Raw genomic sequence first — 25293 nt, 5'->3', positions numbered from 1 at the left:
AGATGGAGAAGTGTAAGAGGATTTAAGAGAGTGAACGTGAGAGAGAGATGGAGAGGGTGTGGTAGTAGGCTGCGGCGAGAGTGCAAGGGGCTAGTGGGCGGTGATAAGGGTAAAGTGAAGCAGGATGGGGTGAAGGTAGGTAGGTATAAGCGATAGGCGGAGATTGTGTGGGAAGGCAATGGCACAGAATTGTAAACTGGATTGTGGGTAGGGGAGCAGTGAATAGGCATATGAGAAGAGAGTAGATCAGAGAAGATAGCAGAGGAAAAGGAGATGGAACAGAAGAGTGGGAATTTAACCAAAAGGGGTGAAAAAGGATGGGAAAGGAAGAAAAGAGTAGATTAGAGAAAGAAGTATGGTCAGGTGGGGGGGGGAGAAAGGGAGCAACTGAGGGTGAGACAGAACCAGAGTCGATAACAGGTGCTAACTATAGTTCCATACCTGGGAAATAGTGATGCCTGGGTTAAGGAAGTGAGAAGCGCATGGCAGGATGAGTGCCACCCCATAATGTACCCACTCCTCCACAGCTCCGGTGCATAACACTGAACAAATTTGCTGAAATTAACATCAAATAGGGTGCTTATATTACAAATGAAGAATCTGCACCACTTACGTTTTCTAAAATAAAAACCCTTGTAATCTGAGTCTCTGGAATTCTTAATATCATCTGTGACAATATCTGTAAAAAGCCAAACGCTACATCACTGTTTAGTAAGAGAGGGGGCTGGGGGTGGTCTATCATTTTCATAAAGAGATTATATTTGTAAAACATTGCACATTTTAAAATGGGAGACCTGCTAGGTTGGGCATGCCATTTCCATTTCAAACATTTATAATATTGTATAATATCAATAAGCAACTGTAAAAGATTAGATGATAGAGTACATGTGTACTACAGTTCAGTTTGCACCTTACAGCAGATGGTATGGGATGATCCAAAGTAACCCAGTATATCCCTGAAAAAATGCAACTGTCAGCACTAGCTAGTGCAGTGCATTCCTCGCTTTAAAAGTGTGTACAAGTGGGGGCCCATAACACACAACTCTTTTCTTAAACACTGGCAGTAAAAGGACTGAATGAGGCCAAATTTCATTTTTTTAACTTGTCAGCAAAGCACACAAACACCATTGGTAGATCAACTTGAAGCCCCAAAATGCTTGTTATTAAGTTACGTATTCAGAGGAAAGCTGTGTGGCAGAACTAGTGTGTCTCATGCCACAGTCAGAGTATGCCATCCTCCTGTTTCACGGCAATATGTACTGTGAACCCAGTTGGATTGTTTCACGAATATAACTGATTTATTGTTTTTTCCATTATTGGGAAATCATGCCATGTGAATAAGTTGTGAGGTCAGCAATGGCTGATGGATCAAATGTTGCTAGTGTCTCCGCCAAGAAATCAGCTGACTCGTTGGAGCAAAAGTTCAGTTCCACTTCTCTTTATTGTTGAGAACAGTAAACCAGGGTAGTAGTTTTGACTGAGTCCACGGTTTGGGCTTCTGGAATAGTTGTTAATGGGACAGCTTCCCTTAGCGCTGTAGCCCTCAGTCCTTCCCTTTCTTATTTGTCATAATTTATAGAAGGATCAACAACAAGCAAACACAAAAGAGTATGGTTAAATTGAGATTTCCGAGCAATATTTACAGGATTAGGCCAAATATCTGAGGATTGGGATTTAAACAAAATGTAGAAACAGGATGACCACTCCTGGAGCTCAAGTTAGTGAAGGTTAAACATAGTGGAATGTTTTCTTGAGTATAGCTCATGGAAGCTAAACCACTCCTCCCCACAAGTTATATTCTCAAGTGTACACTAGCAAGGTTCAGCAGTGTCCACTAAATATAATCTCAGAGTTTAACAGTTCTTGATTCATTCAGCCTAAAAAGGCCCAACAACATCCACAAAACGTCTTCTCCTAGAATAGAAAATGTCCTTAATTTGGAAAACCTCAATCTGGTGTCCCCAGCATGTTCAGTCACTCAGTCGTGGAGATATTAAGCATCCCTAGCACTTCCTTCGTGTCTCCTTGTTCAGGACGGTCCAGTCCTCTGGGGAGGATCTTCTGCATATCAAGGTTGAGAACCAAAGGATGTCAGGCCCACGTACGCATATATGCGAGGGCTCGGAAAGGCTGAAACCAAAGCTTGGTTGGGCAGTAGAATTGTGTCTCCACCAGGTAATGGATAGTCTAGTATCATCTTCTCTAACCTGTTAGTCTGTACCGTCCCTTGGTATTAGCATTGTTCCACTAAATACAGTCTTGTTTTCCTCCTCACTGTTTCACAACATTCTGGTAGCTAAAGAAACCCTTCCTCTCTTCTGTCCACTTTCTATTGCTCATTACACTCCTATTCTACCCCTTGGTCCCTCCTCCAATCTCTGCTTTCTATTTCTTGGCTTCTCCGGCATTGGATCTTTCATGGATTCAGGATGGGAATCCTCAGTAACTTTCTTAGTGTTTTCCTATGGAAACATTTGACATTTCAGTGTCCGATCGATGTTCTTTTTGGGTGCTTTAGGCTACACCAATAGGACGTCTGATATAAATAGCCCCGCCCCCGTGGCATCCCTTCAGATTTCAAATGTCTCCAAACTGTTGGGATCACCTCGTGTTTCTCTCCGTGTTTTGCACATGCGTTTTTGTTTCTGGCCAATATGTCATCTGTGGTCCAGAAAAAATCTCTTTGGGCCTTGTGCTACCCGCGGCCTGAAGGTGGTCTTCGAAGGGGATGGTCATACGGACTGTTTCTACTGTCTCTACCCCCTTCATTCAGCGGATGCCTGCGAGATATGCCAGGGGTTTTCACAGAAGACTTTGAAGGACCATAACCGCTGGGCCATCTGTTGATTAAACAAGGGAACTTACACGGCTTTGGAAATGGGTTCGGCCCAGGGAAGCCAGGCTTCGGTGAGGGCGGAGAAGGCCCTGAGCACCGACGAGCAGCGTCGGCGGAACCCCCTGCGAAGAAGCAGCGGACGGAGTTGACTATGTCGGAGGTGGAGAGAGGCAACAAGTTATTACTCTCACCAGGTATATATGGGGGCGCCACATGATAGTGGATGGAGGTCTAAGCGCTATCCCGGACCCCTCTTTGCTTGGTTATGTGCTAGATGTTGGGTAGCACCTATAACAGGAGAATGGAGGGTTAAGATACTGGTTCTGTGATGGGTGGACTCCCACCTCCCACTGGTCCAAATCCCCTTCCTTGGGGTTATTGCTCACCTTAGGTTTTTGTGCGTTGAACTCTCCGACCTGCGTCTCTGTGCAGGGGCGCGTGGTTGGTGCGGGCGTTCCGTAGACCTAGTTACTTCACTGGTCCGTGTGCCCTTATGTTGGGTCCAGACCGGCTGTGACTCTGACTCTGCTTGCTGTCTTCCAGGTGAGTTATAATGTCTTTTCCGTCTTTATTCTGTCTTTCTTTCCCTCTGTTTTCCGTAACAATGTCTCTTTTTATTTTCACAGTGATGGTTGCGATCTCGGAGTTGCCGCGCCAGTGGCGAAGACCACGGTGAGTCATTGATTTCTTTACCTTTGCAGGTTGCGGCGAACTCCAGAGATGGGTGAGATAAGCGAAGCGCAGGATGGATTCAAGACCGGTTACTTCACAGTTAAGTGTTCTTGCTCGCTAATGCTGTTCTTGTTCTGTCAGGTTATTAATGGAATCCAGATCTGGGGCTTCAGGATCGGGCCGCCGGAGAAGCAGATGAGCTGGACACGGTGAGCGTTATGCTGCAGGAGTGCAGAATAACGCGAAGCGTGTTCTGCTGTTTGGGTGTGGTTTAAATAGCCCAGGTAAAGTAGTTCCAGGCCAAGTAGTTCCAGGCCCAGCCACACCCAAAACACTAGACTGCATGGCTTGGTTCTAAAGAACTGAGCTGTGTAATAGGCCTCCATATTGGATTAAGGTCCAAAACTGGTATTGCTTTATTCTTGATAATGAGCCTGGCGCCAAAGGCGCCAGGACTGACTCCGTGTATGTTTCTGATAGTTGTGTGAAGGGCTTTAGCCCCACTGCTGCCAGGGGGCTGTTATACCTGAGGGGGTCAGGGGCATGGATCGTGACACAAGTCTTCTACGTCCAGGCCGCATTCTTCGAAGGGGGCCAGTCTCTCCTCGCTATCCAAGTCTGATCGACATGAGAAGTCAAAGGTTTCGGACAAAGGGCAGACGAAGGCGAAGGAGTCTTCATCTAAGCACTCGTTGCCTAAAGAACATCATAGATCCTCGTCCAGCCAGGATTCATCAAAGCACTGGTCCGGTTCTTGGTCCAGAAAGTCTTGGTCGCCTGTGAAGGCTAAGACCGTGGAGGTCACGGTCACGATGACTGGAACGGCGACTGAGGTTCCCTCGTAGACGGTGCGGCTACTGAGGTGCCATCGTCGACCGTGGTGTCGTCTGTTCCGTCCACGACTGTGACTGGCTGTAGTCCACTGTTGCTGTCGTCGACGAAGATGGAGTCAGAAGGTTTATTGTTGACGGGTAGGCCGGCTTTGAACCCATGCTTCCGGTGGACATTATGCAATAAGATCTGGAAGCGTATTCTGTTTCCTCGGGGATGGAGGAGGAACATGAGCTGCTTTTTGATCCTTCGGCTCTGGGTCTGCAGAGTGCATGGCCGTTGACGTCGAGTGGGGTAGGGGCTGGGCCGCCCCTTTTACCCGTTGGTTAATCCTCAATCCCTGCTCTCCTTGCAGGTGCTCAACACGCTCCAGTCATTGTTGGGGCAACTGGATGCGAGGCTGCCACCGCCTATGAGTCCATTTGTTCCGGTGGTGGGCAGTACACCTGGTGAGGTCCCTAGGAAGTCGGCACCGGTACGTTTGCCATTGCCATTGCCATTGCTGGTGGGGTTGGACCGTCCACGTAGTCATCCTGAAGAGGGGAATTGCCTGATTCAGATCCGGAGAGTGCTCTGCGGGATACCTTGTCAACAGTGTCTTTGTCGCCAACGAGGTACGATGATTGGGACACGGATCCTGCGGTGGAAGTTCCCGGTAGCCCGACGCAACCATCTCCACCGGATGATATTGGGGCATTCCACAGCATGATGGCAAAGGCGTGTCAGAAGTTTGGTCTGGCTCCTGGGGAAGAGCGTATGGACTGCTTTCTCTTTGACCATATGGGAAAGCAACAGAAGGCGGTCTTCTCGGTTCCGATTCTCGACCACGAGGGCCTGCCACGATGCGCCACCCGTTTTCGGAGCCTGCGGTGAAGGGCCGCCTGGAAAAGAAATTCAAGACTCCTGAGTCCACCCACAGATGTCTCGTGTCGCAGCCCGCGCCCGAGCCAGTGGTTTGAGCGGCAGCAAGCCGTAAGGCCAGGAGCCAACACAAGTGTGTCACACCCCCAGATAGCGAATCCAGGAAACAGGATGCGTTTAGGAAGAAGGTCCTGACGGTTGGGGCTACTACAGTAAAAGCTGCAAACTCCTTGGCCATTATGGCCAGATATGATCGGGAGATGTGGCACAGGCTGGCTCCCATTCTCTATCATCTCCCGGAACAACACCATAAGGAGGCAATGTTGTCGGTTAGAGAGTGGGAGCAGGACTCCAACCACAGCATCAACATCTCAGTGGACCTGGAGGAGTCAGGGTTTAAGTAGATCAATAATGGTGTGGTGCTCCTACGACAGGCCTGGCTGAAGTGTACAGATTTCCACCCAGAAGTCCAGTACAAGGTCGTTGATATCCCCTCTGAGGGTTAACACTTGTTCGGGGAGAAGATAGATGAGGCCCAGAAGGGTATGAAAGATGATACGGAGACAGCAAAGTCTTTAGGTTCCTTGCAGAGTGGCTGCCCTTTTCACTTCTTTCGGGCATTTTGTGGAGCCGCTGGTAATGCCCAGTTTGCCTCCTCCAGAGATCGTAGTTACGGGTGCTCTGGCTACTCGTCACAAGGCTATAGGTGCTTGGCCCAGTCGGCGCTGAAGAGCAGAAACTTTCAAGCTCAACGTAAGAAAGGTTTGCAAGCCTCGGCTGCTAAAGGAACATAATCAAAGTCTCAACAACGACAGCCATGTGGCTATTCTGCTGGGGGGCAGGGTGGTGACCCGTGTCGACGAGTGGCACCTTATATTATCGGATTGCTGGGTGCTGGATACAGTCTTGGCCACTCGTTGGAATTTCGGCATCCTCCGTTCCCTAGTCCGTCAAGGTATGTGGTGCAGCTGCATCTTCCAGTCTTGCTGCAGGAGGTGGTTCTCATGCTACAAAAAGGGGTGATAGAACCAGTTCCGGTTGCGGAGCAGGGCCAGGGGGTGTACTCCCGATATTTCGTCGTGAAAAAAACCCAACGGCAAGTGGAGGCCTATTCTAGAGCTGCGGACACTCAACAAGAATCTGCAGCACCTGAAATTCAAGATGCTCACACTTGGATGTAATCCGGTCGGTGCAACCGGGCGAGTCCCTGGCATCATTGGATCTGCAAGACACCTATTTTCACATCCTGATAAGGCAGACGCACCGCAAGTTCCTGCGTTTTGTGTTCGGTGAGGATCATTGCCAGTTCCGGGTCCTCCCGTTTGGCCTGAAGTCTTCTCCCAAGACGTTTACAAAGTGTCTGGCTCTGGTGGCTGCCTTGCTCCGCAGAGAGGGCCATCATTTGTACCTCTACCCGGAGGGGGTGGTCGCCGGAGCGGGCAAGGGAGTCTCTCATGGCGACTATGGGCCTGTTGCAACAGCTGGGATTCGCCGTCAACTTCGGAAAATCCTATTTGACGCCGTCCAGGGAACTGGTGTTTCTTGGGGTGCAGTTTCTTACCCAAAACAACCCAGTGAAGCCCTCCAGCAAGAGGCTGGTGAAGTTGCAAGCCAAAGCGGGCAAGTGGAAAAGGGGTACGGTGTTCTCGGTTCTAAGTTACATGTCGCTGTTGGGGGCCATGGCATCATGTATCCTGCTTCTTCCCAATTGCTGCTTGTTCATGAGACCACTTCAAGAGTTCCTCGCAGACCGGTGGTTGCATAGTCGAGGGTTATGGTCAGACAAGCTGGTGGTCGACGAGGGGTTGGTGGAAGCCCTTCGGTGGTTGACTTGCGTGAGCAATCTTGTACGGGGTATGCCCCTACTGGAACTGGAGTTTCAGTTCACAATCGTGGCAGACGCTTCCCAGGCAGGGTGGGGGAGGGCGTATCTCTGCGAGTTGCAGGTTTGGGGCCTATGGTCTCAGAAGGAAATGGCGTTGCATATCAATGTGCTAGAGTTGAGAGCGGTTCACTGGGCCCTAAAGTTTTTTCTCCTGTACATCCGAGGAGTAGTGGAAAGGGTGTTGACGGACAATACCACCACAATGTTCTATTTGAGGAAGCAGGGGGGCACACATTCCCGAGTCCTGTCGAAGGAAGCGCAGGAGGTCTGGCATTGGTCTCTGGCTCAATGGATCCGTATTGCAGCTTTCCATCTGCGTGGGGTGCTGAATGTTCAGGCAAACGCGCTCAGCCGGGATGCCAGCCAGCTGCACGAATGGCGGTTGAAGACACAGCAGGTGGAGAAAATTTTTCGACGGTGGGGGTCTCCGCTGATAGACCTGTTTGCTACGATGGAAAACAAACGGTGTACAGTTTACCAGCAGACGTGCTCATCCGCAGCCAATGGGGGACGCATTCTCATTCCCAGGGACGGACCTCTTGGAGTATGCGTTTCTATCATTTCCACTGATTTGGATGACCATCCAGTGGGTGAGGAAGTATCGGTGCAGGGTGATCTTGGTGGCCCTGTTCTGGCACTTGCAGACATGGTTTTCGGATCTCTTCATATATCGGCAGAAGAGCCGTTTCGTTTCTGTGCGGACCAAGATCTCCCGTCTCAAGACGACTGCATAGTGTGGCATCACGATCCGGCATCTCTCAGCCTGGTGGCGTGGCTCCTGACCACTCTGAGTTCGGTGACCTAGGTATCTCCTGAGAGTCGCCGTATCTTGGAGGCGGTGAGAGCCCCTTCCAGCAATGTATGGTATGGTTGGAAATGGGCAAGATTCGGTGCCTGGTGTGAGGACCATCCAGGGGTGTGGCCGTTGGACGTCTCTCTGGCCCAGGTTCTCCCTTACTGGTTACATCTTGCGCAAGGGGGCCAAGCGTCGTCATCCATCGAGGTGCATTTGGCAGTGATTTCTAGGTTCATGAGAAGGTGTCATGCTGCTGCTCTGTTTAGTGATCACTTAGTGAAACATTTTCTGAAAGGACTTTTTCAGACATTTCCCCCAGAGAAGTGATTTGCACCGGTATAGAGCCTCAATGTGGTTCTCTCTACTCTGATGAGGCCTCTGTTTGAACCCATGTCAACTGCGTCTTTGAAGTTCCTCTCGTGGAAGGTGGCATTTCTAGTGGCAATTACATCGGCCAGACGGGTCTCGGAGTTGCAAGCACTGGCTATTGGACCTGCCTTATCTGAGGTTTCTGAAGGACAAGGTTCTCTTGGCTACCAGCCTGCACTTTATCCCAAAAGTGCTGTCTGTGTTTCACAAACTTACTTCTACTGCATTGCCCACATTCTTTGCTAATGCGTCTACGCCGGCAGAAAATGCCCTTCATTCTCTGAATGTTAAGAGGGCACTGAAATTTTATCTGAACCGTACCCAAGACTTCCGGAGGTCAAAGCAACTGTTTGCCCCTTGTTGGAGGGACCAAATGCCACAATCTATTTCCAAGGAAGGGCTTTCCCGGTGGGTCTCGTCTACAATTTCGTTTTGTCACGCAAAAGCTGGCAAACCTTTGAGTGGCACTCCGAAGGCTCATTCTACACGGTCCACGGCATCATCGCCGGTGCTATGGTCTGGTATACCGGTTGTGGACATTTTCCAGGAAGCTTCCTGGGTGGTGCCGCACACCTTCACCAGGCACTACTGTCTGGGACAGCAAAATGTGGAAGATGTGCAGGTGGGACCGGCGGCCCTCCAGCGCCTGTTTCAGTAAGGTAGGCACACAGCTTTGTTTTTATTTTCTATGTTACTATATCACTTGCTGGTTTTTGTTCTCATGCATGTCATAGGGTTTTATTGGTTGGTTTGCCTGTGGTACGCCGCCACACATTGGTCATACTGCTATGTAATCTATTCACAGCATGTGAATCCATGAAAGATCCAATGCTGGAGAAGGGAGTAGTTTCTTACCTGTAACTGCATTTCTCCAGCGTTGGTATCTTTCATGGATTCACATGTGCCCACCGGCTACCCCTGCAGGCAAACCTTGCTTGTGTTCCCTCTACTTTGGAGGTTAAAATCTGAAGGGAAGCCGCGGGGCATGGCTATTTATATCGGACATCCTATTGGTGTAGCCTAAAGCACCCAAAAAGAACATCGATAGGACACTGAAGTGTCGAAGTTTTCCATAGGAAAACACTAAGTTAAAGTTACCAAGGTTTCCCTGCCTGACGGGGAATATTCACAGCATGTGAATCCATGAAAGATACCAACGCTGGAGAAATGGAGTTAAAGGTAAGAAACTACTCCCTTCCACCCCCCTCCTCCTCTACTGCACTGCACCCTTCTCCTCTTTCCTCATGGTATTCCACCCAGCCTCCACCTTGATGGTGTATCCTTCTCCCTTCTCACAACTCTTGTCAACGTCTTTTCTGGTTTAATTTTCACCACCCTCACACCTACTATTCTTACTTGGGGTTAAAGCTATAGTTTCTAGCCTTAGCTTTTTTTTGGTCCTGCAAACGTCTGTGCCACTGCACTGGTATCTGGATCATTAGAATGACAGCATCCAACATAGAACTTTCCTAGTACTCTTTTGTTCATCATTGATACTGTGCTATGGGCAGGCATTATTGGAATCACTGCTCCCAATATGTACATCTTCATTTCTCGTTTGTTTGGCTACACCTTTTCACTTGGATCTGGAATGGCTGAGTACACCAACCTATAGCTCCTTCTGGCCCTGTTTGTCAGCCCCACTATGGTAGGTTCAGAAATTGTTCAGATACCCCTCCCAATTTTCAACACTCCACGCCTCTTTTCAAAAGGTCAGCAGAACTGCTATCTGTTCCTATAGTGATAGATGCATAACTTAACGTAAGATTCTGCTTAGTTATCTTTAACTTGTGAGTGCCACCTGAAGTGGTTCCCTTTATCTTTGTAAAACCACCACATTGTTGCCACTATGTGTCAAAGACACATTTGTGCAGCTTCAAGCCCCTTGATTCCATCTGTGTTTTCTGTGTCTTCAGCCCTGGGGTCACCTGCCACTTCCCATATTGGCCTCCGCCTCCGAACTCCCCCGTCAGCATCTTTCTGTTCACAAGGATGTGTTTTTGCTGCCTCTCATTGTTGGCTTCCTCTAGGCCCCCAATGTCTGTCACATCAGTGTCTGAGGATCTTCAGGAACATCTTCTACTCTTTGCTCTCATTTCACCAGCTGGGCCTCATTTCTGCACAACTTTGTTTGCATGTTCTATCGGCTGCTCTAATGTTGGGAACATCTTCCTTATGTAGCGCTGGCCTGTGCAGGCAGATTAAGGGTCAGGTAGTCTTTTTGGTTCTTTTTCCATTGGCAATTCGGCAGCATGCTGTTGTCTCCAACTGTCAGCTCTGCATCACTCTCTAAGCACCTAAGTTCTACATTGCTCCTTCAGCCATGTACTTTCGATCTGCTACATGTCTGCCCATCCATTCCGGCCCTCTTCTAGTTCTGTGACTCAAACCTGTGGGGGACGACGGGTCAAAAAGCAGACCAGGATCATTTAAGGGGCCATACAATACAACATACATACACTATAGCGTGATTAGGGGAGGTCTATAAGATTGCACAAAAAAATAAAGGGAGGGGGGCATGTTTATTAAAATTGTCAGGATAGATTCTCCAAGAGGAAGCCTACTCTCTGGATTCCCCCTTCTGGGATAACTGGCCCAATCAATATCTGAACAAAAAAAGGATTACATATTCCTGCTCCCTTTCCAGTTGTTTGACGCAACTAAATTCAGCCACTCCTGGGTTTGAAATGTCCCCACAGTTCTTTCTTGATCTTCCTGCCACCTTCTCTTTGGTTGTGTATGGGACCTGAATCTGGGATTTCTCTAAGTACTTTGTGCAGCCAGGACCTGTGGGCAAACAAGGATCAAGGCTCATGCTATGGGTAGTGTAGTTTTACACCCTCCTGGCATCTTGTGATGGGAGGGGGAGCCCACCCCACGTGATGAGAGGACGGGGAAGGGAAAAGGAAATAAATGATGCAAGTGCGCCGGACCACAAAAGTGATTGGTGGAAGGTTTCGAATGAATCTAAACCACTGGCAATTGCTCTGGGCAACCTTCCACACCGCCGTTTTTTAGCCCGTCTGCACCATTGCAAAAGGGGACCAGCCATGTGCAAATCAGTCAGCAGCTGCCGCCACCGAAGGTAGCAGCCCAGCCTGAACTGCTAGGCGCCGGAAACTGGGTAGTGCGAGTGATACACGCAACACAAGTGTTAGTGTGGTTCTTGTATGCTGCAATCATCAAGGCCTGTAATCTGTGCCTGTCCTTGCCGTGAGTGGGAAGTTACGCAGCATCAGACTGGCAATGAGTGCAGTGATCTGGACTTGCGTGCCACCCCAGCTCTGGTGTCAGCTTGCTATACCGCGCTGCATACCCGTGCGACATCGGGAGCTGGTGGCGAGGTTAGAAAACACACCGCTCTGCACACATCACTTGGTATGTGCTCCGAGCGGTATGAGCATGTCGCGCCTGTTGGGCGATGCTCAAAAAGAAAAACACAAGCAAAGATAAGCGGTGTGAAAGGAAGATCGGAGGATACACAACAAGCTGTGAATCCAAAAACCCGCCAAGTGCGGAACGTTCACACTGCGACAGCAGAGAGCCCAGTTTTCATGCCAGTGAGTGCTCCACCACTATTAATAGAGTGGTATGGCTGAGTGAGGCCTCAAACTATTTAACAAGAGGAGTTGATCCCATGAAGACATGACTGACAGTACCCAAGTGAAATGCTAGGCCCCAGCAAACAAAGCCAAGACGGCCCATGCTCTTTGGGGGAAGAGGGTGCAGGAACACTTGCCGACTGCTGAGAGATCAGCCCAAAACCACGACAGCCTCTACACAGCGAGCCATGAGACTCAATAAGAAAACACAAATACCACACCATCGCACTACGAGGAGAAAGGAAACATGCCGGAAGGGTGGACAGCCCCCAGGCAGGCACAGCGTGGGGAACCCCAGGAAAGAAAGGAGAACTGTAACATAACAGGGAGAGCCCATTGCAGGGTTAGATGCAGCCCATTGTGATTTCATGAGGCCATTTGAACCTTACGCAACGGGAGCCGCACTGCGCTGGGAACTGTCTCCAACTATTTTAGCTCCATGTCAAAGCCAAGAAAATTAGATGCAGAAGAACATTACTAACAGAGAGCAGGCCGACTACTATGATGCAGCAAAAGCAGCCTTGAATGGGAATTTCAAATCAGACCTAAACCCAGACTATGAACGTTTTCAGATGAGCATGGCCCGGCAACGACCTGAAGAGAAGATAGATGACTTTTATGCCTGCATCAGGTAGATGACCCTAGGGTGCAAGTTCCTGGATGAGGACTACACAGTATGCCAACAGATTATTCATGGGATCTCACCAGAAAAGGTGCAGAGATCAATCCTATCATAGAACCTAGTGCTGGATCGACAGATGGAACAGACTGATGAGCAGGTCGCAGCAATGGAAGTGGCTATTAGTAGGCTGCCAATTGACAACTCCAGGGTGGAAGAGAGCATGACAGCCATCAGATTTAAGCCTAAAGGGAAAAGAACCACCAACGTCCTGCCGCGCCGGCAAGACCGGTGTCGAGAATCCAGTAAATGGATGGTGTGGAGGCGCTTGGTATAGAGGAGAGACCTGTCCAGCATTAGAGACCGGGTGAGCAAGTCCCTACAAGCAACGGGACAAAGGGAAAGAGAGCTCTAGCAGTGGATCAAAAACAGTTCAGTGACAGTGAAGAAGAAGGAGCATTGGAAGAAGAATCTTCATCCGAAAGGCAAGGAAAACGGCCCAATAAACACAGCAAGCGAGTCAACTTGATTTCAACCTTTTAAACCAAGCAAGGCCTCAAGTGGCAAGAAGACAAACGCTCAACCAATGTGTCTAATCCTAGCAGACAGGATTCCCATGAAGGTCGTGATGGACTCAGGAGCGACAGTAAACTTAATGCCCAGGGTGATATTTGAGGAATTTAAAAAACCATTACATCAGCTCCAAAACAAAAAGTACAGCTTCAATGGATTGCTTTTCTTCCACGGATTCCTCATCTTGATGAATATTCCTATCCAGCTCTGCTGTTGGTAAACTTTTTGGACAGGGGGCATGATGGACCTCGACTCAGCCAATGATCGTCGCCTCATCTTGCTGGGTGCTCGATCATCTGCTCTGGACATGACGTCCGGCATCGTCTAAACACCACATCACTGCGCCCCATGCTTCAGATCCTTTTTTTTCTGCACGCTGAATCAGGAACTCAACTTTGAGGTTACTCAACATTTGTCTGGCAAAATGTTGGTGACCGCCCCCCCCCCCATATGACGTCTGTTTCTGGTGTGTGGGTGTGTGTGTCATGACACAAAAGCCAGCATGTTGTGTTGTAAAATGCAGCTGAAATCCTTACATGGGAGAGCGGGAAACTGGCTTTGGGCTGACCTCCAAAATCTCTGGTGCGGTCGCTCGTTCAGTCTTCCGATGCCGATACGGAGAAGCCCACTCCCGAGAAGGGAAAGGATAGGCATTGCAAGAAAACTAAGAAGCGGTCCGACTCTAGAAGCCATTCTTCTTCGTCTCCTTCGCAAGACAAGAAACAACGCCACCACCAATGTGACTCCAGCTCATCATCGGAACGAGGTAAGGGCCTACGACTCAAGAAGAATGGAAATGTTATGTCTGAAATGCTGGAAATGTTTAAACAGCAGGCTGCTGTCGGTGTGGTTTCCACCCCTGACCAGAAAGCATTGGCAGCAAAAGTGGCGCTTGGTGCTCCCAACCCCCCACGCTAGCCGGTCCGTCGACTCCATTGACATGGACCAAGCCTTCGGGCTTGGCGCTACAAAGGTGCAAAAACTGTCGACGTCAAAAGGCTCCTACCCACGACGTGCATTTGTCAGCCAAGCCTTCCTCTGCGCCGAAAATCATTTACTTGGCACTGATAAGCGTCCCGACGGTGAAACATTCAATGGTGACGGTTCTTTTGTCCCGTTATCGAGGACAGGATTTTTTGAGTCAATGCTATCCATCTTTGACGTCGACCAGCCAGACGACCAAGGGGCCATTTTGATATTTCTCTGTGAAAGAAAGTGAGCTAAAGAATCTGGCTAAGGCTCTCGTAACCGGGACTACTATCCGGCAGAGGGACTTCCCATGACCCCCTTTTTTTGCATATTTTAAGTAACTTTGGGTCTCACCCTAAGTTACTAGTAGAATCCAGACGTGGACCCCTTGCTCACTTTTCTTGGAGAGGCACAGCTCCACCCTACTGATGAGGTCCAACCAGACTGAAACACATGTCTGGTGTTGCAGTTGGTACTCTTGTTCAGAGCAGAATTGCCTAGCATGTCGGTGCTGGACTGCCCCAGGGCAGGACAAAGACTGATATGTTTTGGATATTTCTCCTCTGTGAAAGATGGTGAGCTAAAGAATCTGGCTGTGGCTCTCGCCCAGCAGAGGGACTCCCCAGGACCCCCCCTTGTTTTTTTGCTCTTGTTCCATAAGGCCTTTATCCCTTTAAAACAGCATTCTTGGTTGCAATCACTTCAGCCAGGAGGGTTAGTGAGTTGCAGGCGTTGGTCTGCAAACCTCAATTTTTAAGTTTATTCCGAGTGAACATTTCTCTCAGACCTGGCTTCCTTCCTAAAGTTGTTTGACCTGTCTGTCTATTGATTTCCCTGTCTTTTACGCCCCACCCCTTCCCTCGAAAGAGGAAGAGCAGTTCCACTGTCTTGACCCCAAATTGACTGCTTCTATCCTCCCTCCCATAGTTTTCATCTGCAGCATTCAGGCACTGGGGGAAAAGGGAGGAACTGCAGCATGGGGCTTAGTGACATGGTATTTATAGGAGGCCTGATGTCCCGTCCGGAGCAGTCGATGAAGCATCCAGCAAGACAAGGCGACGATCGACGGCCGAGTCGAGGTCCACTACACCCACTGATTAAATGGTTTCCAAACAGCAGAGCTGCATAGGGAGATCTATCAAGATGAGGCATCTGCAGAAGAATCCGTGGAAAGTTCATTACGGTAAGTCATTTCTCCTTTTTGCCTATGGATGCAAGAAGCCTCTGCCCGTCGTCGGATAATTCTGGTCCGACCTGCCGCACAACGGAACCACATGTAGGACCCGCAGCTACGTGGTCAATGTGGGAGTTGCAGCCCTCACTGGCTGCAAAGCTCAAACTGATACACTTTGCATCTAGCGTCAACCTGCCTGAAATTGACCAGTCACTAGGACAGCATGCCATGTTTTTTCAAGCAAGGTATCGGGTGTCTGAAAGGACGAACAGTCAAATTACACATTGACCCGACTGTTGAGCCAAGAGCCATGTGGCACCTTTATGTCCCTTTTCTACTATGGGAAGCTGTAGATGAAGAGTTTGAGAAACTAGAAAGCTTGTGGATCATAGAGAAGACGTCTGGCCCCACCTTGTGGTTATCCCCCATGGTGATGACACAAAAGCCTAAGCAGCCAAGCGCCGTCCGCATCTCTATAGATATGAGGCTGCCAAATGTGGCGATTGTGCATGAACGCCACATAACGCCAACCAGTGATGAACTGATTGTGGGTCTGACAGGAGCAACAGTGTTTAGTAAGTTGGACCTAAGGTCTGGTTATCACCAGATCAGTCTAGCACGTGAATAAAGATACATCACAACATTCTCATCCGATCTCTTCCTCAAGTGGTATAACAGGCTGATCTTCTGGATATCCTCGGCGGCCCGAGATATTCCAAAATGAGATCCGAAGTGTGTTACATGACTTAGCGGGCAGAACAAACATCAGCAATGACATCTTAGTTTACAGATGGACGCTGCAGGAACATAATGCCCAACTAGGAGACATGTTACAATGTCTAGAAGAATCTGGCCTAACATTGCATGCAGAGAAATGCGAATTCAGGAAGAACGAACTTGCTTTCTTTGGGTACGTTTGCAATGCCAAAGGGGTGTCGCCAGATCCAGCCATGGTTGCAGATATTAATGGAGCCAAAGCCCCCACCTCAGTTTCCAAAATCAGGAGTTTCAGGGGCATGGCCACCTACTGCCCCAGATTCATTCATGACCTGGCCACAGTCACAGCCACAATGAGAGAATTCATCCAGAAAAATTACCATGGGAATGGGGTGGGGAAAACAAGAAAGAACATTTCAGCAAATCTAAGACCCACTCTCAGGAAAAGCAAAAATGGTGCTTTTCAACACTGAACAAAACCCAGAACTATTAGTGGACGCCAGCCCCGTAGGCCTAGGAGCTGTTCTCCCAAAAGTAGACCAAGAAGGCACTATATACCCTATCGCGTCCGCAAGCTGAGCGCTCACCAAAACAGAACAAAACTATGCACACATTGAGAAGGAAGCACTAGCAATATTGTGGGGATGTCAGCACTTTCAGGTCTACCTCCTAGATCAGCCAGCCAAGATATTCACAGACCATAAACTTCTAATCCCGATCTTTAAAGGATCAGCACTGCACCCACCAGCAAGGCTGTAAAAATAGATGCTACAACTGCAGCCATTTGACATAGAAGTCATTTAACGAGCAGGATCATACAACCCTGCAGGCTATTTTCCTGGCACCCAGGACCGGCGATCCAACAAGAGTGAGAGCATGCGCAAGAGACTGAGGAAGATGTGTGCCATGTAGTGGCATGTACCTGCCTGAAAGCAAAGACGCTACTGGAAATTGTAGACGAAACAGAGAAAGACCTGTGTCTGGAGTGAGCAAAGCGTACCATAAAGTCAGGAGACTAGAATAACTTCATGTCACATAGCACAGCAGCAGCGAAGGGAAGTTGCATGACATATTTGGAATTCGGAATGAACTAACCATTTCCACCGAAGGTATTGTTCTAAAAGGGCACCGCATTGTGTTAATCGAAGCGCTGGAGGTACGAGCCGTCCGATTGTCACATGAAGGGCATCAGGGGATAGTGAAGTCCCAGGCGTACCTAAAGTCCCCAATCTGGATGCCCAAGATTCAACAGAGGGTCCTAAGCCTCATTGAGGCCTGTGTAGGAAAGGTCTGCCTGCTACTGGTGTCTATGTACTTGAAAAACAGTAGGAGGGCTGGACTGCTCAGCTCTCGTTTTTTTTAGAGTAACTGGTCATCGCCCAGCATGAATGCTGGGTGATGACTAGTTACGTGGAACAAAAGGAGATACTGGGCCCTCCAGGAGATGTTGGATCGCCTCCAGTCCTATAGACACCAGCAGCAAGACCTTTCATTCAAGGAGCCCGTGGTTAAAGCAGGCTCCTTGAATGAAAGGACTGCCTGCTGCATACAAGCTGGTGCACACTGCTATCACACCTTTTGGTGCGCCCAGCCCCTTCTTTTGTTTAAAAGGAGTGGCTGGGCTCATCAAAGGTAATGATGCCAGTGTGGCCAGCTCCACCTCTTTTACCAGCCACACCCCCTAACTACAGTCCCCCCTCGAATTTCCAATCCCACTTAAAGCACTGGCCGGGAGGAAGTGCCACAGCGAGGGACATGTAAGTGACAACGAGAAAAAAGAAGAAAATGGAGGAGGCATCCCGATAACCCAGGCGGTGTGCTCCTCCTTTGCTCCCCCCTTGGCTGAGGGGGAGGGGCCAGCAAAAGCGCGGCAGAGAATGGAAAAGCCTGCAAAGGGCTACAAGGAAAAGGGGTGGGGCTACCCCTTTATAACGGGCAGGCTCCTTACTGCAGGCAGCATCCAGCTTCTGCAGAAGTACGCCCGCCCGTACTGCCACGGAGAAGATTTCGTTTTTCGTTTGTGTCCAGTTGGAAGAATTGCTGTTGCCGCAGGAGCACGCCCAGTTGGGAAGGAGAAAGAAGAGCCGGGGACCAGCTGTGAGGGCGCCAGCAGAACGGCGAGCGTCCGAACCACCGTAAAACCAGGAAGGAGCGGTGTGGGACCATCAGAGGTGCCGGAGCCTCAAGGAGCAGTGTGGGACGAGCGGAAGCACTGAGGTTACAAAGACCGCAGAGCGGCCCCTCAGGCAAACTTTGCCAGCGCAGAAGAAGCAGCGCGAGATGCACAAGGACAACAAAGGCAAAGCACAACGAGTACGGCAGCCGCCGGAGGAGGGTAACGCGGTGCCTGCCTGAAGAAGAAGCAATACGGCCTAAGGGGAGCGCGAGACCCGGGGCGGCCTGGGTGAAAACTGGGAAACGGTAACCGAGCGTTCAGCTCAACCGCCAGGAGGTCGGGAGACACTGTCTGGGCAGCCATCCAGCAGGCGCTACACGGACGCGCACAACTGAGGCCCAGGAACAAGGGGGCCCAGAAGGGAGGTGCATCTGGCTGCCGGAGCGTTATAGCGTGGGCCTCACAAGGTAATACTGAAGATTAGGGAACGCTTTGGGCCAATACAAGCATAGATTTGGAGGCTTTCATGGCAATGGCCAGGTTGGCTGCTGCCAAACATGGGCCCATATGGATGGAGGCCATGATCCCACAGCCAGAGGGGGAGCAGGCAGGGCCCAGTCAGAGGCCAGAGTCCCCTCTAATGTTCCCAGACAATGAGGAGATAATAAGAGAGCTGCAAGGAGGGGATGGGAAGGTGAAGAAGATGGACATGGCGAAGAAGAAGAGGAGCCAACCACAAAAAGGAAAAGAACTGACACAGAAGGCCAGAGCAAGCAAGGAGCAAGCCAAGACTGGCAAGAAGCCCAGGGTGGTCGGGGCAAGAGGCAAAGGAAAGACGCAGGAGGTTGTAGCCGTACCGCCACCTACACCTGTGGAGGCTCCAGGGAATCAGTGTCCGCCCAGCACTCCTGCAACCATACCGGTGGTAGTGACTGAAGAGGGGCCCACATCCTTGGAAGCAATGACAGTTATGATCATGCAATGTATGAAGGCATGGGGCAATGGGCAGCTATTGAGTGGTAATGTGAATGCTTTCAACCAAATTGCAAGTTAGGCTGCGGTGGTACAGCAGAGAGGGGTGACTCGGGCCAGGGGGAATGGGTTCAGGGGCCATGCAAGTAATACTTCGGCCATGGGGGGTTGGCCAGGGGGCGTGGAATTACCTCAATGCCGGGTTTCCTGGGAGGGTGGTGCAGTTACCCCAGGGGCATCGGGTCACAGCTCCGGCCAACACAAACCCCACAGGAGTGGGTAATTCAGTGCCCCTGGAAGGTGCAGCGCTAACGGGGGCAGCCCAGGTGCCAGCCTGGTGGGGGTCAAGTGGCATCAGGGCCAAGGGGGAAGCTCTGTTAGCAATGACAATGGCGGGCAGTAGGGAATGTGGGGCCCGAATTTGACACAATATGGGAGATCAATGCCAGGCTTCGCCCCCGTCCGGGTGTCAGTGAGCTCCTTGGCATGGCACATACCCGGGGCTATCAAGGAGATGGTGTGGAGGAAGGAATTCATTGAGATCTTGGACTTTGTGGGGATGGAACCTCTGAGAGAAGGTATAAAGGAACTTTCAGAAAAGGAGAAGGAGAAGAGGGACAAGGAAAAACCCAAGGTAGAACCTTCCATACACAATTGGCTAAAGGCTTTCAAAATGTATATGTCAATTATGCTAGAGAAATTCGCCCAGGATGCATTGTCAATGATTGCATATGAACAGTATATCCACAATCTGTATTTGAAGCATGGGGGTGAAGGTTGGTTACGGTATGATCGGGGTTTTCGTTTGAAAATGCAAGTGTGGCCAGCTTTGTCTTGGGATGAGATGGACATTGGGGGATGCATAGACAAAATGGTGCCCGCAGGGGAAGGGGAAGAGAAGGCCCAAGGGGAAAAGCCTCCGGTTTGGAGGGGCAGGGGAGGATACGCCCAACGTGGGAGCCAGCTACCAGGGGGAGCAAGCGGAATGCTGGAGGGTTAATACTGTAGGGGGTTGACCCTTTGGCAAAACATGCTGTTTCAGGGACCCAGGGGGTAGAGGTGCGGGGGATCGCAACTCCTCAGCCAGTGGAGGGAAGCGGAGGAGCAACCCCAAAGCCAAAGAGAAGGTCAAGAGGGAATGAGGATAAAGCACTCATTTTACAGACCACATACCCGCGCATGTATCGCAATATGATTAAAAATTGTCTACCTACACCGGTTAGCCTCCAAGCAATGACTCCATGGTTAAATACATATCACAATGGTAACGATGCAAAACTGCTGTGGGAAGGTTTTAGGTGGGGTTTCAAAATCCCATGCACAGGGGTGAAGAAGGGCAAAGAGGCACTCAATCTGCGGTCAGCACTGGGGATGCCAGAGGTGGTGGCACTGAAGGTAAACAAGGAGATCAAGTTGGGTAGAGGGGCTGGTCCATTCATGTACCCACCAATGGAGAATCTGGTGGTGTCACCATTGGGTCTGGTCCCTGAGAAAGATGAGGGACAGTATCGCCTCATCCATCACCTTTCTTTTCCGGAGAGGGAGTCAGTAAAAGATGGCATAGCCGAAGAGCTATGTCGAGTGCATTATTCTTCTTTTGATGACGCAGTAGAGGTTGTGAGGGCAGCCAGAAGTGGGGCTCTGATGGGGAAGACAGACAGAGTCGACATTCCGGTTACTGCCTATTGACAGAGAGTCAACATTTGTTGTCAACATTTGATGCAGGATCAGTATTTCTATGATAAATGTTTACCTATGGGGTGCACCATTTCTTGTGCATATTTTGAGGCTTTTAGCACCTTCTTGGAGTTTGCAGTCAAGCAGAAGTGTCAAGAAGGAGGGGTAGTTCATTACCTAGATGATTTTTTGTTCGTAGGAAAATAGGGGACCAAGGAGTGTGGGTCCCGCATGGGCACATTCCAGAGGTTGATGAACGAGATGGAGGTCCTGCTAGCCAAAGGAAAGACAGTGGTCCCAGTGACTTGCTTGACATTCTTAGGGATAGAAATTGACTCAAAGGGGAGTGCAGGCTCCCGCAGGATAAGGTAAAGAAATTGAAGGAAACTATCAAAGTTTTGTGGGGGGAAGAATAAAGCAACCCTGAAGGAGCTCCAGTCGCTGGTAGGTAATCTCAATTTTGCAGGGAAAGTCATCCCGGCAGGTAAAGTGTTTGCAAGAAGCATAGAGCTGAAAACAGTGAGGTTGCCACATGCCAGGCAACATATCGGGTTGGGAGCTGAAGTGCGGGAGGACCTGGGGATGTGGGATAATTTCTTGGACACATTCAACGGGGTACTGCTTTGGAAGGGGGATTGGAGTAGCAGCAACAGACTCAAGCTATTTGCAGATTCATCAGGAGCCCTGGGGTTTGGGCAATCTTGGACAAAAGCTGGTGTGGCGTGGCCTGCGGAATGGCACCAGCAAGTTATCACCAGGGACATCACGTTGCTTGAGCTCTTCCCCATAGTGATAGCGTTTAAGCTATGTGGGGCGCAGTTGAATGACAGAAAGGTGATGTTCTGGTCCGATAACCTGGCAGTGGTCCAGATCATAAATCAATGGTCTGCCAGCAATACAAGGGTGTTGCGTTTGCTGAGAGAACTCAACAAAAGCATGCTGGCACTCAACAGCGAGGTGCGAGCATGACATATACCTGGAGTCAAAAACATAGCCGCTGATGCTCTCTTTCGTTTGCAGTGGGAAAAATTCAGAGGGAGTTGTCCAGGAGCAAACAAGGTGATGACCCGGTTCGGAACTCAGTGGTGGGACCTGATTGGGGCAATCTGAGTGCCCTGATTCACCGGGCACGTCAAGTAGATACAAGGCACGCTGGGAACGGTCTTGGCCTTCCAAAAGGAGGTGTTTGTGGAAGGGCAGAGCGAGCTGCCTGTAAGGGCCTTTGTGGGCTGGTGCTGGCATAAGGGGAAGACCAGAGCAAGGATGGCCTACCACTGGGAGGATAGCTCAGGGGCAATCTGCTCGCCTTGGAAGCAAGACGACACGGAGCAACACAGGTTCGATCCCCGGGTCTGTGCTTAGAAACCTCTGGGTATTAAGCATGTTATAAATAACCTATCATATCTAGCCGCAATCGCCCATTATTTTAAATTAGAAGGTAAAGGTGACCCCACGAAGGAACATTACATTGTAATGGCCATGAAAGGCTGGGCCAAGCAGGGCGTGAAAAGGACTGATGAAAGACGGCCCATAGACATTGTTAAGCTGCACAAACTGGTAGGATGCCTGGAGGAGGTTTGCTGTGATGGATTTGAGGTGGCTTTCTTCAAGGCGGCCTTCACATTAGCTTTCTTTGGGGCATTTAGGGTGAGCGAACTGGTACTGGAGAACAAGGGGACCAAGGGAACAGGTTTCCTACAATTGGGTGATGTACACTTTGCACAAGGGCAATTTAACTATGTTTTTAAGGAAATCAAAAACCGATCAGGAGGGGAAAGAGTGCACAGTGGCTCTCCACCCCATCGCAGGGAGCATAATTTGCCCAGTCAGGGCCTTAATGGCCTTTCTCGAGCAGAGGCCGCTTTCAAGGGGGGGGCTCCACTGCTCATTCACAGGGATGGGTCTGCACTGAGCCGTTTCCAGTTTAGAAGGGTTATGGATATGGCTTTGGGGAAAATTGGGGAAACAAAGGGAGTGTTCAGGACACATTCGTTTAGTATAGGGACAGCCACATCGGCCGCAGTCATGGGCTTAGGAGCAGAGGAGATCAAGCAGATTGGGAGGTGGATGTCCGGGTGTTTTAAGAGATACATCAGACCAGAGAAATTGCAAGGTTGACATGCTGCCTTCTCATCCCATTAGCACCAGCCCGGAGGAGAAGGACATCTGTCTGGGTGATGGGACACTCATTTGTGTCTAGGGCAGGTGCAAGCTGGACGGCGGAGCAGGAGGAGTTGACGGCCAGCGAGTTCAGGATTGGGTGGCATGGGGTGCCAGGAATGAAATGGGCAAAACTACAGGTGCAGGTGCGCAAACTGCTGAGTAAGCGGCAAAAGCCAGACATATTGGTCATACATCTGCGAGGTAATGATCTGACAAGCCTGGGGAGGGGGGCCATTGATGAGGGAAATGATGTTTTTATTACAGGAACTGGCCGGACAATTGGCGAAAAACGTAAATCATCTGGTTGGAAATAATCCAGAGACCAGAGCGGAGAGGCGCGGAGAATCAAGCAGCCATGGAAAAATCCAGGAGGAAGTTGAATTGTGCAATGGGCAAATTCTGCAGAGGCAGAGGATTCGCACAGATCAGGCACGGCCTGATTAACTTGAAATCCCCAGAGTATTACCTCAAGGATGGGGTGCACTTGTCACCAATGGGGATGGATCTCTTCTACTGGAATCTCTGCACCAAAATCCTGGGAATGTGAGAGAAGGAAATGGGGAGCCACGGTGGGTGGTAACCCACCTGCGCCGTGGCGGTGTTTGGGTGACTAAGCACAAGAGACAGACTCCGGATGAGCCAGGAGAAAGCCGGAAGGGTCTTCGCTCTTCTCAGACCAGCGCCCCTTGGGAGCCTAAGCGGCAGGGGCGTCTGGGGGGAACAACAAAGGCTCAGCTTCCCCCAACGAAGCGGCACTCTCCCCGCCCAGGAACACTTGCATGGGCAGGCGAGGCTCAGGCGCAAAGGGTTGGGAGAGTTGGGCCTACACTGGACTTTTGGAAGGAAAGGGAGAAGCAGGTTGTTGGACACGGAGCAGTCGCCGCATCTTCAGAGTTATTGCCTCTAATTTGTGCAGTGTGTTTTTTATGATGTTGTGGAAAATAAATCTGCAGCCTTTTTTGCCAAAAAACAAAACAAGACTCATTCTACACATTTCTGGGGAGAATGAGCACTTGCTATATAATGGGTCCAAATGGATGGATGCACGGGTTATGACTGAGGCATCCAGACACGCGCCCCTGAGCTGTTAAGCGACTACACTGTTTACAAATGCAAGTTTTGGTGGCGTGTGGTGTTACACTCTCTTGGCATGATGTGATGAGGGGGGGAGGCCACACCACGTTATGAGAGTAAGGGTAGGGGAGAAGGAAATAAACAACGCACATGCGCCAGAAACTGGGCAGTGCGAGTGATACACGCAACACAAGCGTGAGTGTGGTTCTTGTATGCTGCCAATGCTATGATAAGTCATTTATAATGCGCCTGTATACACATGTTTCTAGGCGTATCAAGGACTGTAATCTCCTCCATGCCCGTGCCATGAGCGGGAGGTTAGGCAGCATCTCAGGTAGTACCAACACCCTAGTTTCTGGTGATTATTAGGCAACACTGGCAGCTCAAGAGCCTCTTCGACTAGCTCACCCTTCCTGCCCCCTCATCCTAGCTCTAATGCCTCCCAGCTTGACTTCACGCTCCTTCTCTCACCTTGTGCTCCGACCCAAGGGGCCATGTTCTGAAGAGAAAGGAGGGGAATAGAAATGGCAGTAAGAGGGAAGAGAAAGAAAGTAGTCGCAAGTGTGGTAAAATGACTGCACAGTGCACTGCACCCGACTTAATGTCCATCTGGTTACACAGCACACCCGCAGCGCGGCTGATCCTCTCCTCTTGCCAACTGAATCACAGCTGGTTTGCCTCCCACACAGGTTTGCATGCAGCTAGTGTCCCGTCCTGACCAAAGGGTATGTCCCTCACAGAGATTACAAGTGTCCTTAGGGCTGTTTAGAAGTGTTCCCTTTGTGATTTTTTTTTTTTCTGGCAGTTCTATTATGTAAGGAGGCAGGGGGAATGTATGGGAAATTGAAGCTACCTTACCTGGATGGCCGGAAACATGTTCGATTTTCAGGATATCCCTAATTATTATTCATCAGGTAACTTTGCATGCAGTCATTCTAAGCTATGTTCATTTATCTCATGAATATTAATGAGGGATAACCTGAAAAACTGCCAGGTTTGCGGCCTGGAGTTGGACACACCTGGGATATATCATTTAAGTGGTAATCAAGAATTAGCAGGGACATGCATGCACGTCTCCTTGCCAAACATAGATGCGTACAGAAGTGAAACTGGCAGCTTCAGAGAGTGGTTCTGCCAGGGGAGTTATATGAGCTCGAAAGTAAGGAGAATAACTGTGTGCTGGGAAAAATACCTGGAACATTTTGCTCAAGACAGGCAGCCTCCCAACTGAAATGTTGCTTCTTCAAGAAACATTAGCATTTATCGAAGAAAAAGAAGCCTTCACATCAAAGAAAACAAGATGTCCATTGACACCCTCTGTAGTATTTAGTCTGGAAATGAGTCCCAGATGGTTATCATTTTTATAGCTTTCTGCAGTTGGAATACA

At 49.8% G+C, this 25293-nt stretch overlaps 1 protein-coding gene across 1 annotated transcript in view; it reads left to right on the top strand.

Annotated features, from left to right (window-relative positions):
* Positions 1 to 25293, top strand: part of LRRK2 (leucine rich repeat kinase 2) — a 2398611-nt gene that overhangs the window by 491307 nt on the left and 1882011 nt on the right. The gene's annotated exons all lie outside the window — the stretch shown is intronic.

Source organism: Ambystoma mexicanum, chromosome 12 (assembly GCF_040938575.1).
Source record: "Ambystoma mexicanum isolate Mex_15411 chromosome 12, UKY_AmexF1_1, whole genome shotgun sequence".
In the NCBI taxonomy this organism is placed as follows: domain Eukaryota; kingdom Metazoa; phylum Chordata; class Amphibia; order Caudata; family Ambystomatidae; genus Ambystoma; species Ambystoma mexicanum.
This window is presented reverse-complemented; position numbering and strand designations above follow the sequence as displayed.